Genomic DNA, 16,119 nt, shown 5'->3' with positions numbered 1-16,119 from the left:
TATAAACAAATGCATATATTCAAATGAAACGTGTGGGGAAGTACCCCTCACAGCTCCTTTCCAAAGCAAAGAATCTGTCTCCTCTTGGGTCTCAGGTCCCAAGTGCAGAATCGCCTCCTCCAGTCTCGAGGGGCCAGAAGCACCTGGGGCAAAAGTCAGAACTGGGAGCTTCTACCTGCACACCTTCCTAACCCCAGCCTGGCACCATCAACTCCAATGTCTTTGTTTTGTGCAGAAATATGGAAATATCGTTACTTTATGCAGATGTCTCAGGTACAGAAGTTTCACAGTTCAGGATGCTCTTCAATAATTAGAAATTGAGGGCGCCTGGGTGGCTCAGTTGGTTAAGCGACTGCCTTCGGCTCAGGTCATGATCCTGGAGTCCCGGGATCAAGTCCCGCATCGGGCTCCCTGCTCAGCAGGGAGTCTGCTTCTCCCTCTGACCCTCTTCCCTCTTGTGCTCTCTATCTCTCATTCTCTCTCTCTCAAATAAATAAATAAAATCTTTAAAAAAAAATAATTAGAAATTGAAGCAGTAACCAGAAACAGAAGGTTCAATTATGTAAATAAGCAAAAGTAGTGCCTACTTTATCCTTTTGGGGTTTGTCAGTACATTCTTCGGTATTCACAGGAATATGGATATTTTTAAAATTTCACTCTCTCGAAAGCATGCTAAAAGAGCCCATTCAGAGCCACACTATCTTCATTGTGTTGAAAATAGCTTTTCACAAGCAGTTTGAGATGTGAAAACCCATTCCTAGGCATCCCTATTTTAGTCTTTCACAAGCTTGTATCAGTACAGATGTCTTTAAAGAAAAAATTCTCAAAGACCCTCGGTGTTAACCTAATGTACAAATATAAAACCATTATAGTTCTTATGATACCATACAACCAAATCTGCACATTAAACAAAATATGTTTAGAAGTCAATACAATTCAGATTCACAACACAAAGTTAATACCCAGGACAACGTTCATTTTGCTGAAACTGAACCGCCATCGCCATCGCCACCGCCATACGTTCTGTGAGAAAGACACTGACCCTATACGGAGCAGGTCCTCCTGGTTTCACCGTGTATGCGTCACCTTGTGCGATACTCCGTGCCCTTTCTTTATTCAAACAACTGCGAAACCTTCCTCCGTGCCATCTGCCATAAAACTGTTGGGTCTTTCCATGGTGCAATGGCCTCATTTACGTGCCCACTATATCCCAGTTTCTTTCCAATAAGTCATGATAATTAAAATACAACAATATTACCTGAAACCCAGCCCTTGTAAACACAGCAACGGGAACTGAGGGTCGGTATCCAGGGGTCACCCAATCACTGAGGATATGCTGACACTAACCTTCTGTTTAGTCGCTCACAGGTTCTCGCGGAGGGCCTCTCTCTGGGCGAGGCCCCTTCCACCTCAGAACTTACGCGCTAGTGGTAACTCAAACAGTGACAAGTGCTGTGAGACAAGGAAGCAGGGCAAGGAGAGAGCCAGGTGGTGGTAAAGATCCATCTGCGCTTTAATGGTCAGGGAAGGAAGGCCTCTCTGAGAGGGGAGAATAGCTGATTGGAAGGCTACGGGGAGATCTTTGCAAGCCGTGCGAGCACCAGGTAGACAGAACAGCAAGTTTAGAGTTCCCAAGAAAGGGAGGTACTATTCGAGTTGGAGAATCAGCGAGAAAGACAACTTGGCTGGAACAAATTGAGAGGTGAGCTGGAGAGGTACCGGGGAGGGCAGAGCAGTGGGCAGGAGCCGAACTATGGAGGTGTGCGGGACTCCAAAAGGGCTCTGGGTCTTATCCCAAGTCAGGTGGTTAGTCACGGATAGGAGTCAAATGTTCTTGAAAGCCAGGGGCCGCCGGATGAGCTCCCATAGGAAGTAAGGCAGCTGGAGAGGCTGAGCACAGAGCCCTGGAGGCCTTGCTGCATAGTGGGCTCCTGGACCAGAGTCACAGCATCACCTGGGAGCCCCACCCCCCTCCCCCCAGTGAATCATTATCTGTATTTAAGGAGACTAAGGAGGGCCACAACACTGAGGAATGAGAAGAGAAGGAACAAAGATACCAGAGCAGGGACAGCCAGGGGATGGGAGAAAACCAGGGAGTGTGGTGGCCTACAAACCCACAGAAGCTGGTGTTTCAAAAAGGAAGGAGGGTCCAATGAGCCAAATGCTGCTATTAAGCCGAAGAAGACTAAGGAGCAATGCTTGTAATAAGCATCAGGGAGTCGAGAACTCTGTCCCCTGACTAGGAAGGTAGGGAAACCTGACCAGAGCGGGCTAGCAAAAGAACAGAGTAAAGACAACTCTTTCAAGGAATGTCAATTTTCATAAAAACGAAAGCACAAAAACACAGGCAGTCGTGGAAAACTTAGATGTTCCTCCTCTTGCCCAGCCTACTCCCTTTCCAACCCAGGAGATCTCTGGAAGATTTATTCTCCATCCCCAGGGATGCATCTGCAGCCCGGGGGCGCCAATGAAACGCAAAACCTGGTATTCACACTCAAAATATTCTGAGCCAGACCTTCCCTAATTTTAAAGAATATAACTTCTCGCCCTCCCTCTGGCAGTTGCCTATTGTCCTGGTTGCAGCTGAAGCTCCAAGGCTGTGCCAAGAGCAGCTAAAGAGGTAAGGTCTGCATTTAATTTAGACCAACAGCAGAAGCACATGGAAATACCTTTCCACCCTGGAAATGCCAGAAAAGACAGAAACAAATCCAACCTAACAGAATTCAAACGGAAAGAAGTCACTCCTTTTCCCTCTCTTCTACAAAACCCCCTGACCTATCCATGCCCATGCCCACCCAGCCCTAGCCCAAGTAGAGGAGAACCTACTAGAATCACGTTCTAAAGGTAAAAAGGCTTTCAGAGACCACGTAACATACCCCTGACATCCGTTAGATGAACCACTTTCAAGCTCCTTAGTTCCCAGTTTTTAGACCCAAACCACTGCTCTGGGATCCATTCCCACCCCCATTATCACTTCTCCCATGCCAGTAACACAAGAGCAGCAATTCCAGTTTATTTTCCTCTGGCTACACCCAGTACTGACATTAGTCCCTCATGTCTGTCTCACGGTCCCACAACACACCGCACAGGAGCCCTTCTTTCGTTCACGATAATGACAATAATGTAATTAACTCTTAAACACTCCACACTATTCACCAAGTACTCTTCTAAATGCTTGTATACTAAACATTAACCTACTCTGAACTGTAATGTCCAAAACTAACCTCTGGACATTAGCCTAACGTTGAACATTAACACACACGCTTTAATTTGGGTGGGTAAGTGATGACCGTATAGAAAAATACGGCAAAAGGGGAACATACTTAAAGGTCTCATTTTTCTCCTAGGGGCTCAATTTAGAAAGGTTTTGTATTAAAACCCAAAGTGTAATTTGTTTTCCTGGCTAGCTCTCCCCAGTTGGAGCCTCCTCTGAGTCATAGCAGTAGAAATCAGGGTGTGAAGCCCTGGCAAATTCACCCTGTACGCTTTGACTGTCCTGAGGGTGGCAGGAAGCAGACATTCCTATCCACACAGGTGCCAAGTTGTGAAATGAAAGAGGCAATAAAAGTAAATAACTTTTTTTGAATCCTAGACATGAAAAAGATCACTACAAAGGAAAGAGAAAAAATGAAGAGGAAAAAGGAAGACAATGAAAGGAAGTCCCTCCCTGGCAGTTAAGAGTTTTTGGCTTGTTGTTTTCTTTTGTTTTGTTTTGTTTTGTTTTTTTAATCGCCCATCTATAAGAATTGAGGGTCATATATTTCTCTGGAGCTTCAGGCCTGTTTTTGTTTCTGTGACAGCTCCTATGATTTCTCTCCAGAGAGCTGTAAGGCAAAGACAGGACGATCTGTCTAAAGAAGCTAAATGCACTTAACAATAAAAGTAGAAACATGGAGAACTCACAGCAGCATCCCAGAGAAAAATCTGCCTCAAGGAAGCCTTGGCCTTTAACACAGAACTTTTACCAGTCACTCACATCCACGTTGCAATGTTCACCAAACACTTCCAAGCTCATGATCTTGGGCAGGACAGGAGCACGTGATGCTGTCTGGCTGGCCAGTGAAGAGCTAGAACTCGAGTCCAGCTCAGAGCCACCAGAGAGTGTGCCCTCCGACCCTTCTCGGAGTGCTTCCTGCTTCTACAACCAGGTCCTCCTGCTCTCTCGTAGGCTCGGTATGTTTGGGGAATGGGGTTATGTTTTTCTCCAACTAAGTGATTATAATCTTTCCACTGAGCAGCATTCCCTTGATCCTGACGCTTATTTGTGCTGGAAGTGTCCCATCATAGCATCAGACAATTCCAATAGAGGCTTTACCCTGCAGCTTTCATAGGTAATTGTACCTAGACCCATCTCCTACCCCAGATCACTGGAGGAAAGGAAGGTCCTTTGTGGTTTAGAGGTAGAAAGGGAATCGGTGATTTAAGAAAGGACCGCGCAACAGTGCAGGGGTGCCTATCCTTCTTCTAGAGAGAGGGGTGCGTTAGCCTGCTCACCACAAAACACCACAGGCTGAGTGGATGAAACAACAGAAATGTATTTCTCACAGTTCTGAAGGCTGGGAAGTCCAAGATCAAGGTGCTAACCGAGTTCCTGATGAGAGCTCTCTCCCTGGCTTGCAGATGGCAGACTTCTCACTTGGGTCAGCACATGGCCCCTCCTCAGTGCCTGTATGGGGAGAGAGATCTCTCTCCTCCACTTCTTCCAAAACCACCAATCCCTTTAAGAGGGCCCCACCCTTAGACCTACCCTAATCTAATCCTAATTACTTCCCAAAGGCTCCATCTCCAAATACCATCACATCAAGGGTGAGGGCTTAGATCTGGCTTAGATATCTGCATTTGAAGGGAACACAAATATTTAGTGGCAAATGGGTAGAACAAAAAGGAAGCAGAGGGAGAAAAGATTATGAGAATCCTGTCACCCAGTGGCAAAGAACCACCACACATTTGGTAGATATAATTAAATATCCCCAAGTTTTTTCTAACTCTGTTCCCTGACAGCTGAGTCTTCATCTCCCCATTTCTCTCTCCTAAAGAGCCATCAGACTGAAATAAATCTATCTGTATCACAAATGTATGGAACAACTTCACAGAAGGGGGTGAGGAGAAAAAGAAATTATCTAAGTAACTCTAGAAATGAGTGGAGACCAAAAGCAAAAGGAACTATACACAGGTATTTTAGGGTAGTTGATTAGGTTGTTTCCCAAGAGAGATGGGTTAATAATGCTGAAACACTATAGTGTATACTGGGACTAGACAAACAGTTAAGTCAATGGATGGCAGATGGTGGGGGCCTTGTTTCTCACTATTGGAGTGGGAGGCTACAGATCTGCAAGGGGAGAAGGCTAGAATGATGTTGTGATAGTGGATTCCACTTGGAAACATCAGTGTGAGCTCCTGTTTAGCTCACTATCGATACAGATAGTTACATATCTATAAATACAGTATATACATGTTTTTCCTTGCTCTGTCAGCCAAGAGGGCTTAGGAGCAACAACACTGCAATAGTGATGAACACTCCTAGCACCCAGATCTTGGTTTACAATACCAATACATTATCTCATAAAAGGAACCAGGGCTCCCTGAAGAAATGGCCACTTCCAGGACTGGGGCAGGAAACATACGAGAGGGCCTGGAGCATCTTGTAGTGCCAGAAAGTAAGGAAGGGCTTTAAAAAATAAAAAATAATAAAAAATAATTTTTACAAAACCCACAACGCCTATAATAACAGAGATACATATAAGAGATATGGAGTTTCCAATGGCCAAAGCTGGAACCCTTTGAGCAACAGATAAAGAAGTACCAAAACCCAAAATATAAAAATAAATAATCTATGAGTACACGCTGATATAAGCAAATGATTAAATAAATGCATAAATGAAGGAAGAGGGACAAATCTCCCATGCAGAAGAATTCTAAATAACTGATTGAGATAATCTGCCTTAAAGGAAGGAGAACGCAACTCCTCACTCCCTGAGTGTAGGCTACACACAGTGACTTCCGTCCAGGGGCACAGGATGGAAAGAAGAAAAAAAGAACTTTGCGACACAGAAACCTGACAACACGACCTCAGCCAGGTCCCTACTTCATCAAGGTCATCATCAGTCGTGGGAAGTCATATTGATAGTAGGTACGGGGAGGAAAATGGCAGCTTACCTCCCCAAGCCCCTGCCCCCAGGGTAATAATGAGAAAAGCATAAGACAAGCGGCAATAGAGGGACATCCTATGAAATACCGGACTAGTCCTCCTCAAAACCGTCAGCACCATCAGAAGCAAAAGTTGTCCCAGGAGCTATCTGAGCCCTGAGGAGCCTACCATTACAATTACATGTAATGTGGTACCCCCGATGGGATCCCGGAACAGAAAAAGGACGTTAGATAAAAACTAGGCAAATCTAAAGAAAGTATGGACTAATAATAATTTATCAGTATTTGTTTCTTAATTGCAACAAACCAAATGTATGATGTCAATAGAGGAAAGTGGGTGGATAGTCTATGGCAACTCTACACTATCGTCACAATTTGTTATAAATCTAAAACCATTCTAAAATAGAAAGTTGTTGTTGTTTTTGTTGTTGCTGCTGTTGTTTTTTCAAGTAACATTAAAAAAGAAACCACCAGTCAAACCCACTGCTGTGGTCCTTGTGGTCACTTCAGAGCCAACACTTGTAATTCCCGACTCATCTTCCACCTCTGGCCTGTAAGTGGTCAGAACACAGATACTCATGTCCTTCAACAGGTCACCAGGCGTACCACCCTGGTGCTACTCCTGGGTGGGACCTCTGCCAGAAAAAAACAGGGTAAATAATCTTCCCGGACCCTGTGAACACAGAGCATCCCATCGCAGGGACGTGGAGAGAAACCCAGCGAGTTCCCGAGCTGAAAGGCTACACAAGGTGGGGTGTGAATATGCTCTCTGCGCTGGGGGCAGTTTCCCACAAGACATAGAGAAGAGCTAAATGACTAAAAAACTTGCAAACGGCCTTGTGGAAGGGAGAACGAGCACATGGAGGAGAGCTGGGCAAACACAGAAGCCATGCCTTCCCCGGAGAACGCGGCATGGGGGCAGAGTTTAAATGGGGCGTCAAACAAAACCTATTCACCAGTGTTGCTTATGGACAAGAGAACTCAGCCTCCTTCCTCCTCCATCTCAGAGCCAAAGAGCACGCTTTTCCTAGAGAGAAACGTTAATTGGATAAAAGACAGAAGAGCTGAGTTAGTCACAGAACAGGACAAACCAAACAGGAGAAAACAGAGAAACAGGGATTGAGAGCAAGAAAGAAGTAGTGAAAAACGAGAGATAAGAGGGAAGCAATTATATGTATGGAATAGGATATTAATTAAACTTGCTTGGCCACAGGGAGCCGCAGTGACAGGAAATGTGGACCAGGGTTATCATTTGGGCTGAACAGGAGTGGCCAAGTTAGAGCCCCATTTAAAACATTCCTTACTAAGCACCACCTGAGGCCTCAGCTGCCCGGAGTCTCCTTGCCTCCCCAGCTAGGCTTTTCAGAGCTGCCCCTCTCCTATAAACGCGCGTGCCTCTGACAGCGTCCCTGAGGTCTCAGACACCTTGGACTGTGACTCACCGGCTGGGGCCCAGGCTATCACCACCCTGCTTTAATCTGGACCCAGTGCTGCCAAAGCCCTAAGCCACCTAGTCGAAGACCGTGTCTGCCCTGCAGTGACACAGATCCAACCCCAAGGCCCACCAGACACCCGGGCAACATCTCCCTCGACCCTCTCCCAGCTTCCTCCACAGCAGCTGTATTTTTTTTTTTAATTTTAAATTAATGTCAGTCTTCTCTATCGGACTGCAAGATCCATGGGAACAGGGGCTATATTGGGTTTTGCTCACCATTTTACCCCCAGTTCCCCTACAGCATGCCTGACAGTGCGTTTGTGAATTGACTGATTGAATGAATGACTGAAGGAACGGACACTCCTTCCCCCACAGCAATCCGAGACCTCCAGAAGGAAAAAAGTACCTTTCCATTCTGAGTGCCTGGTACAGAGTCTGACCTTGGAATCAGTTTACCCGTAGAAATGGCAGTATAAATGGCGATTAGGTGTCTGGTGCTTTTAAACAAACCAGATACATGATTAATAGTACAGTAATAAACAATACCGATCCCTCACCGAACATTTACCAAGTACCAAGTACTACACTAAGCACTTCAATACATTGTTCAGCAACGCTGCCAGGTAGCTTATTACTTATCACCATTTGCAGATGAGGCAACTGAGGCCCACAGGGGTTGAATCACTGGCCCAAGGTCCCCCAGGTAGCTGTGGCAGAGCCAGAAGTCACCGAGGCCAGTCTGACTCCAAAGCCCTCTCTCTTCGTGACTCCAGATTTTGACCATAGAACGGGTGCAATAGATGCTGGTTGGGGGCCTGGAACCCAAGCACCATTTGGGACACTGAGTCCCCAGGACAATGCATTCTAGCTCCAAACAATCAATGAATTGCAAAATAAACTTTCAGAACGCATCTGGTTTGTGGGTTGGGGGCCATCTGCAGAAGGCTGAAGATGTGGCTGCCAGGACCACACCCAGGGGGCAGCAGTTGAGCATCTCCGTGTGCCCCAGCAGTAGACATGAGACAAGGTTCCAGAACACACAGACAGCAGGCACCTCTGAGAGCAAGCATGGTTCAGGAAGGCCTTCCCAAAATATCTCCAGTTCCAACCAGAGGGAAGATGGTGTCTGATGGCAAGGAGGCCGTGTTAAGAGCAGGGAAGGGAGGGTTAGGGTACAAGAGGATTTTGACTTAGGGAAAAGGGAAAGCAGAATGCAAAGGGCTGTCTGGAATTCTAGGGGAAAATGAGAAAATTCTTGACAACTTTAAAGAGGTGGTGAGCCATGGTTCCAGCAGCCCTGGGAATAGAAATGTCTCCCACCCCTATGAGAGAGATTGGGTGGGTCACTACCATGGAAAAGGGTGATGGGTGTCCACCCCAACACGTAGAGTTTGGATGCTGTCACTTCCATACTTAAACTGGAAAAGGGTTGGGGATTAAATGAGATCTTCAGTGTGGAAGCACTTTTTCAACTATAGTACATTAAAGAAAAAGAAGGCATCAAAACCGTATTTCTGTGGGTTGTTTTTTTCTTAACAAACCTCTGCTATTTGGAGACTATGAAAACGTGGCAATCATTCAATCTCACAAAGCAGGTGAATTCACACAGAGAGGCTCTCGAGCAGATTCCAAGTTCGGTGAAAGAACATGTAGGGAAGAAGCAGCTATCTCGAGGCCCACACAGGGCTCACTGGGAGAAAATCATGAGGGACTGGCCTTACTCCTTTTCTGGCAGGCCTGTAAGCTGGGAGGCCGAGAACTATGATTGAGCAGCTGGATTTATATGAAAGACCCCTCCAAGGTTTCTCTTGGGGTCTTTGGTTCCACGGGCATCTACCAGGAACCCACCCAATGGAGGGTACATGTCGGGCCCTGAGGCAGACAACAATGATGATGGAAGTGGGAAGGCAGGAACAACCCAAACTGCCTCCAACGTGGGCACAAGGGGCAGGTGCTGAGCTCATTACTGCAAGAGGGTGGAGGGCATGGGGAAGACTTTAAAGCAAGGCACTTGCAACTGAGTGGCTTAGAACAACATTTATTTTTACCGTAAATGGAGGTCAGACGTCTCATTCAGCTAACATCCAGGTGTCATCAGTGCTGCATTCCTTCTGGAGGCTTCAGGAGAAAAATCCATTCCCTAGCCTTTCCCAGCTTCTAGAAGCTGGCTGCACTGCTTAGCTCTTGGGCCCCTTCCTCCATCTTCAAAGCCAGCAGGGTAGCCTCTTCTGACTTTGCTCCCTTCGTCACAACCCCTCCTCTCCTGCCTCCCTCATGAGAACTCGCAGTGACACTGAGCCCACCAGGATAATCCAAGAGCATCTCCCCATCTCGAGGTCCTTATTTTAATCACAGTCCTTTTGCCATGTGAGGTGACATATTCACAAGTTCCAGAATTAAAATGTGGGTATCTTGGGAGGGGGGGCATTATTCTGCCTGCCACGTAAGTGGATGGGGAAAATCAGCCTCCAGAAAAGAAGAAAAAGAAAATTAAACGTTCGGAAAACAGCATGAATGAGATGAGATCTTTTTTCAGCTTCCCCAGTTCTGATTTCCTAAGGATGCTCCCTCTTGCCCTTGGGTTGCTTAAAATACCACCCCTCTGTTCTGCGAGTTGCCCCAGAAGATTCTTCACTATGCCCTTGCCCCAAACCATACACCCAGTAGGTGGTAGACATGAGATTTACACCCTAAAGCCCTTGCCCTGAACCACTAGAACCACAGAAACCCAGGAAACACAGGCGCTGTGTTGAGAGTTACGGGGCCAAACAGACCAGCACACTGGACGATGGGTCAGGCCTAGCAAAATGAAGTTTAATAGGGAGCATCAAAGGCCCCCAAAAAACCAACTGTTTGACTCCAGAATGGGTAAGGCACAGAAGCAAATCTTGTTTTTTAAGAAAAAAGGAGTTGGGGGATCAGAGCTGACAAGTTCATTGTGAGATAGATGTTGTCAATGAACACAATGAGCTCTGGAATTATACATCCAGATTCGGCAGGGCAGGGCAGGGCAGGGCAGGGCAGGGCAGGGCAGGGCGGGGTAGGGCAGTTAGCCAGACTGCAGACTCCCTTGAAATCAAGAACTAGCCCCAACTATCTCAGAAGTGTGCCTTCACACCCAAGCACACAGCCTCAGGGGAACATTCAGGGAGTCCCAAGGACAAAAGAGCTGAGCAATCACATTAGCTAAATGAACCCTGCTGATCGGTGCTAACTCCCTGGTGAGTTAGGGAGCCCCCTCTGCTTGGGGCTCATCAGGGATAGTCTGGTTTGCATGGCCAGGATGATGTCAGGACTGAGAAGCTAAGAGCAGGCACTGGGTACAGAGGAGGAGAACAGGGCTGAGAACAGGAAAAACTGTCATCCAGTATAAATACCAGAAGGGCTGCCATGTGAAAAGAGATTAAACTTGCTCTGCATGGCTCCAAAGGTTAGAACAAGGAATAATGACTAAATGTGCCAGGGACACAAATTCCAATTCAATCTGAGCCGGGAAAGTTTTCTAACAGTTAGAGACGCCTAAAGATAAAATGGGCTGTTCTAAAGATAAAATGGGCTATTCTGGGAGACAGTGAGTTCCCCATCGGCGGAGGAAAGCAAACAGCGCGGGGCTGCCCGGAATCCCTTCACAGGCTCACAGGCAGGTTTGAGAAGGAACTCCAGTGTCAGCCCCTCGGAAGGGGAAGGTTCTTCCAAATCTGAGAGTCAATGATCTCATCTCATATGTACTCAGTAACATCTGTCCACTTACACATGCAGAGAAAACATCAGGATGATCACACTAAAGATAAGAAGCACGAAGGTTAAGTACAGCCGGGGACAGAATAGTCTTTAGGATGGGAGAGGGTAAACGAACAACCAAAGAGCAAAGTTTTCTCCAGATCTTATCCTGCACTTTTATCTGTGCCAACACTGACCTGAAAATAAAAGTCCCTTGAGTGGAGGGAAGCTGCTCCTGCCTGCAGCTGGGGTGTGGGTGTTCTGGCCCACCCAACACATCCACCGCCAAGGGACTCCAGCCCAGACAGGAAGTGAAGGACAATTACTTCAGGCAATCCTTGACATCAGGCTTATCCCCAAATCCTCATCGTCAGCTGGCTGCCCTCCTTGGTAGAAGAAGGAAGTTGAAGGACACATGGGCCCATCACATTACAAGGCTGTGAACATTACGGGGCAATTGACAGTGAACACACAAAAACTAGGAGCCTCGATGGACTTTTCCAAGAAGCACTGGGCACTCATCGAGGACAGCATCTGTCCTTGCAGTACTAAGGAAGAGCTGGGGCAGCAGCACGGAGACTCCCCTCAGGGAAGTACTGCAAGATACTAAGATACCCCATACAAAGCAGAGTCAAGGGATGGGGTAACAGGGTGACGGGCATTAAGGAAGGCACGTGATGTGATGAGCCCTGGGTGTTACACGCAACTGATGAGTCAATGAACACTCCATCAAAAACTAATGACGTACTAGATGTTGGCTAACTGAATTTAAATTAAAAAATAATAATAAAATAAAATGGAATTAAAAAAAAAAAAACTGAGTCAAAGGCCGATGAAATCACCCACATCGAAGAGAATGAAGACAAGGAGTGAGAGGTATGCAAGACATGGCAGGGACGCCGGAAAAGCCCAATTGTAAGCTCCCCGAGGACAAGGACGGCAGATGGGGTCTCGGTTTCCTAAACCACAGAGAGCACAGCTGGTGTAACAGGGACACGTGAACGAATGCCCAGCTGGCAGTGAGCAAAGCCACAGGGGACAAAAACAGACTGCCGACAGCTCAGGATGACTCTAGAAGATGACTTGGAAGATGACTCAGAGACTGGCTCCTGTTGGAAAAATCTGTATCTACAGATGAAGCACCTGCTCATGGCACACTTCTGTAATATTTTGACATGGAAAAAGACATTGCCAATGGCACCATCCAATATGGTATAAATTTGACATGCATATTAGTTAATTCCTTCAAAAGTTGGGTTGTTTTTTTAAACATGGTCTTGTGGTAAAGTGCTCATTTGTGTTCTCTAAGATGTTCTAGCTTATTTTCAGACTTTTTTTTTAAAGATTTATTTATTTGAGAGAGCGAGAATGAGAGAGAGAGAGAGAGAGCACATGAGAGGGGAGAGGGTCAGAGGGAGAAGCAGGCTCCCCGCCGAGCAGGGGGCCCGATGCGGGACTCGATCCCAGGATTCCGGGACCATGACCTGAGCCGAAGGCAGTCACCCAACCAACTGAGCCACCCAGGCGCCCTATTTTCAGACTTTTGTATCAAAATACAGAAACTACATATCTCATTAGTTTCAAGTATATCTGATTTTCTCCACTGAATCTGAAAAGACACAAACATGATAAACTTCACTCTTGGTAGGAAAAGGATTGCATGTTATCTTTTTAGCAAAGGAGAGAAGAAACTAAAGCCACACAAATGCATCATGTTTGGGGCACCTGGGTGGCTCAGTCGGTTAAGCGGCTGCCTTCGGCTCAGGTCATGATCCTGGGGTGCCAGGATAGAGCCCCCATATTGGGCTCCCTGCTCAGTGGGGAGCTTGCTTCTCCAAGTGAATAAATAAAATCTTTTTTTTTTTAAAAAAGCATCATGTTTAATACAAGAATTGAAGAGCACGCTCATAAACCATGATAAAACTAGGGTGCAGAGGTTTAATATTTTGAAAAAGCAGTTTTGCTAGGTTCTATTTATGGTTTCTCTAGTGGGTAGCAAGACTTTTTGCAGGTCTTCAACAAATATTATAGCAACAGATATATTTAATTGTATTTTTCCTCTCTCTCTATCATTGAACCTTCTCATATTCCAACCCTCGCACCTCAAGGCACACCATGCATACACACACACACACATTGGCACTATGCAGACAGATGAGAGAGAGGAAACGATGAGATGGCTCCCATCCCCCTCCATCTACTGACCAAACCAGAGGCAGGGAGTAGAAGAGAAAGAAGATGGCTATCTGCCCAAAGGACTAAGTGCCATTCAGGTCCTAAGCAGAAAGCCACAGTTCCTGTCCAGTGGTGATACAGACATGTCCCACATCAACAATGGGGAAAGATCGACAATTTCCTGAGTGCCTACTATGGGTCAGGCACTCCTTAAGGCATTTTACCTAGGTTCACATTTAACCTTCCTAACATTCTTGTCAAATGGGAAACGTGGACTCCCAAGATGGCAGACCTACTGGGCTCCATCCTGAGCTCCATGGAGAAGCCACCCAGCCTCGGTGACCAGGAGTCTCGGTGCAAGGCCTGAGAGCAGACATTACAGGAGCAAGAGAAACAACAAACAAAAGGATGGAAAAAGAGGGGTAAGATTTCATCCAAGACACCGGGCAGATCAAGAAGTGTCAGCTGATGAACAAGATAGAGAGGAGCATTCTACACGATATGGTAGAAGTGGCTGGCCTGACATCCTTCTCCTTTGGGAAAGATGATGAGAATCATTAGGTCATGATCTTCAAAAAGAAGTCTGCACCCTCAGATGAAGAGCTGGACTCCTACCATCGTGGGGAGGAGTGGGACCTGCAGAAGGCAGAGGAGACACAGAAGCTGAAGGAGATGGCCCAGAGGCAGGAGAAGGTGGAGGCCCAGAAGGGGCCCATGGTGGTGAGCCCTGCTAGTGACTTCAAGGACGAGTATAGCCACCTCATTGGCAAGGGGGCAGCCAAGGATGCGGTCCATATGCTACAGGCCAACAAGACCTACGGCTGTGTGCCCATCGCCAACAAGAGGAATCCATGCTCCATCGAAGAGGCCATGAATGAGATCCAGGCCACAAAGTGTCTGTGGCAGAGTGGGGAAGAGTTGCCTCCTACCTCCTAGGCACCCTAGCTCCCTTGGACAGGTCAGGGGCCAGGGAGGGACAAGGCTGCTGATATTAGAACCCATCCTGGACCCCCACCTTTGCACCACCTCCTAATAGCTGTCACCAGTCTGGGGGAGGCAGGTGTTTGATTTGTCACTGTTGGAGCTTAGATATGTACGTGGTATGCATGCTTGTGCATGCATGTGTGCACATGTGTGAGTGTGAGTGCACGGGTGGGTATTTAACATCTATTATCCTTTCTCCTTGGAATTTTCTTCCCCATGGGGCTGGGATTACTTTACATTCAATAAACACTGTTTGACAACCTCCCTGCCCTCCAAAAAAATGGGAAAATTGAAGAACAAGGAGCTTCATTCAGTAACTTGGACAAGGTTATAAGCAAATAGATGACAGAGCCTGGATTCGGAGCGCATCTGGTCCACCCCACTCCAAGTCCCTGTTTGTCCACTTTACTAGACCATGCCAGCTCCCAAGCATGCAGTCCTCACACCACATACAGGGGAGCCCCCCAACTAGGGCAGGACTCCACTTCCCTGAAGTGGTGAGCTCTTGCTGCTCAGAACCCCAAACCTTTTGAGCTAAAATACCTTCTGGGCTGATGGCTTGTGCCTTTAATCTTCCAGAACAGAAGGAATTCCTGTCAAGGGGCTAAAGGGCAATGCCTTAAGGCAAGGCAGCATACAGTAAAGATGCTCTGCAGGGAACTTTCCGTTCCTAATCCTCTCCGAGTAGTTTTGTTTCTCAAACCAAACAACATCTTATTGGGACGTCTCTACGTTTTTCTCATAAGAAAGACAACTGCCTGGTTAGACTCAACTTAGAGCCGTGCCTAATCTTCTTGTAGTACCTTCTGATTGCCTTGTAACAGCGCTAAAGATCCTGGGACCATTTGATCCTTTCTTAAAATTCCTGACTAAGCCCGGGACATGGCATTAATGTCAATCCCCCCACCCCCTGCCCCGGGGCAACCTGGAAGCATCCTAGATTCCTCCTCTCCCTTAGGTACCACACCAGTTAGTGATTCCTTCTTGCTGACCCTGCCTCCTAGAACATCTCAGCTGTCCTTCCCTGTTCCTGTGCTGGTGTCCTCATTTGCCCTGTTTCTCCACCTGCATGTCAGCAATGGTTTCTTGAATTTTCTCTCAGCCACCAGTCTTGTTTTCCTCCAGTCCATTCCCCACATGACCCTGATCTTTTCAAGTGTGACCTTTTCAAATTTGTCCACTCATTTGTACTTCAGCTTAAAAAATTATTCAATGGTTTCTTCCTTTATGCTCAGGATTAAAATACTCCTTGGTTTTTTTTGTTTTGTTTTGTTTTGTTTTGTTTTGCACTCCTTAGCATGGTGTACAAGACCAGGTCCCTGACAATCTTGGGCTACCCGAGATGGCCCCACGCAGGACTGAGGGTCTCCAAAGGTACCATGCTCCTTGGCTTCCATGAGCTTGCCTGGCAACCCCTATTCTTCTCAGGCCCCTGACTCCCCCAAGTTTCCTGCCTTTTGTCCCCTCCCCACCCTTCCCCACACATGTCCCATTGCTGCCTAGGCCCACTCACCGTGACTGCCCTCTGACTTCTCTACCCACCCCACCCCCCCATTGCAGACTGCGGGCTCCTGGAGGGCAGGGCTGCCCCTGAATCTCTACAGTGTTTAATTCCTAATGGCTCTCAATGAATGCACACAATGACCCAGAGGTGGGGG

At 46.9% G+C, this 16,119-nt stretch overlaps 1 protein-coding gene and 1 pseudogene across 1 annotated transcript in view; one reads left to right on the top strand and one right to left on the bottom strand.

Annotated features, from left to right (window-relative positions):
• Positions 1-16,119, bottom strand: part of CGNL1 (cingulin like 1) — a 155,484-nt gene that overhangs the window by 109,337 nt on the left and 30,028 nt on the right. The gene's annotated exons all lie outside the window — the stretch shown is intronic.
• Positions 13,761-14,413, top strand: LOC113909538 (annotated as a pseudogene).

Source organism: Zalophus californianus, chromosome 6, assembly GCF_009762305.2.
Source record: "Zalophus californianus isolate mZalCal1 chromosome 6, mZalCal1.pri.v2, whole genome shotgun sequence".
In the NCBI taxonomy this organism is placed as follows: domain Eukaryota; kingdom Metazoa; phylum Chordata; class Mammalia; order Carnivora; family Otariidae; genus Zalophus; species Zalophus californianus.
This window is presented reverse-complemented; position numbering and strand designations above follow the sequence as displayed.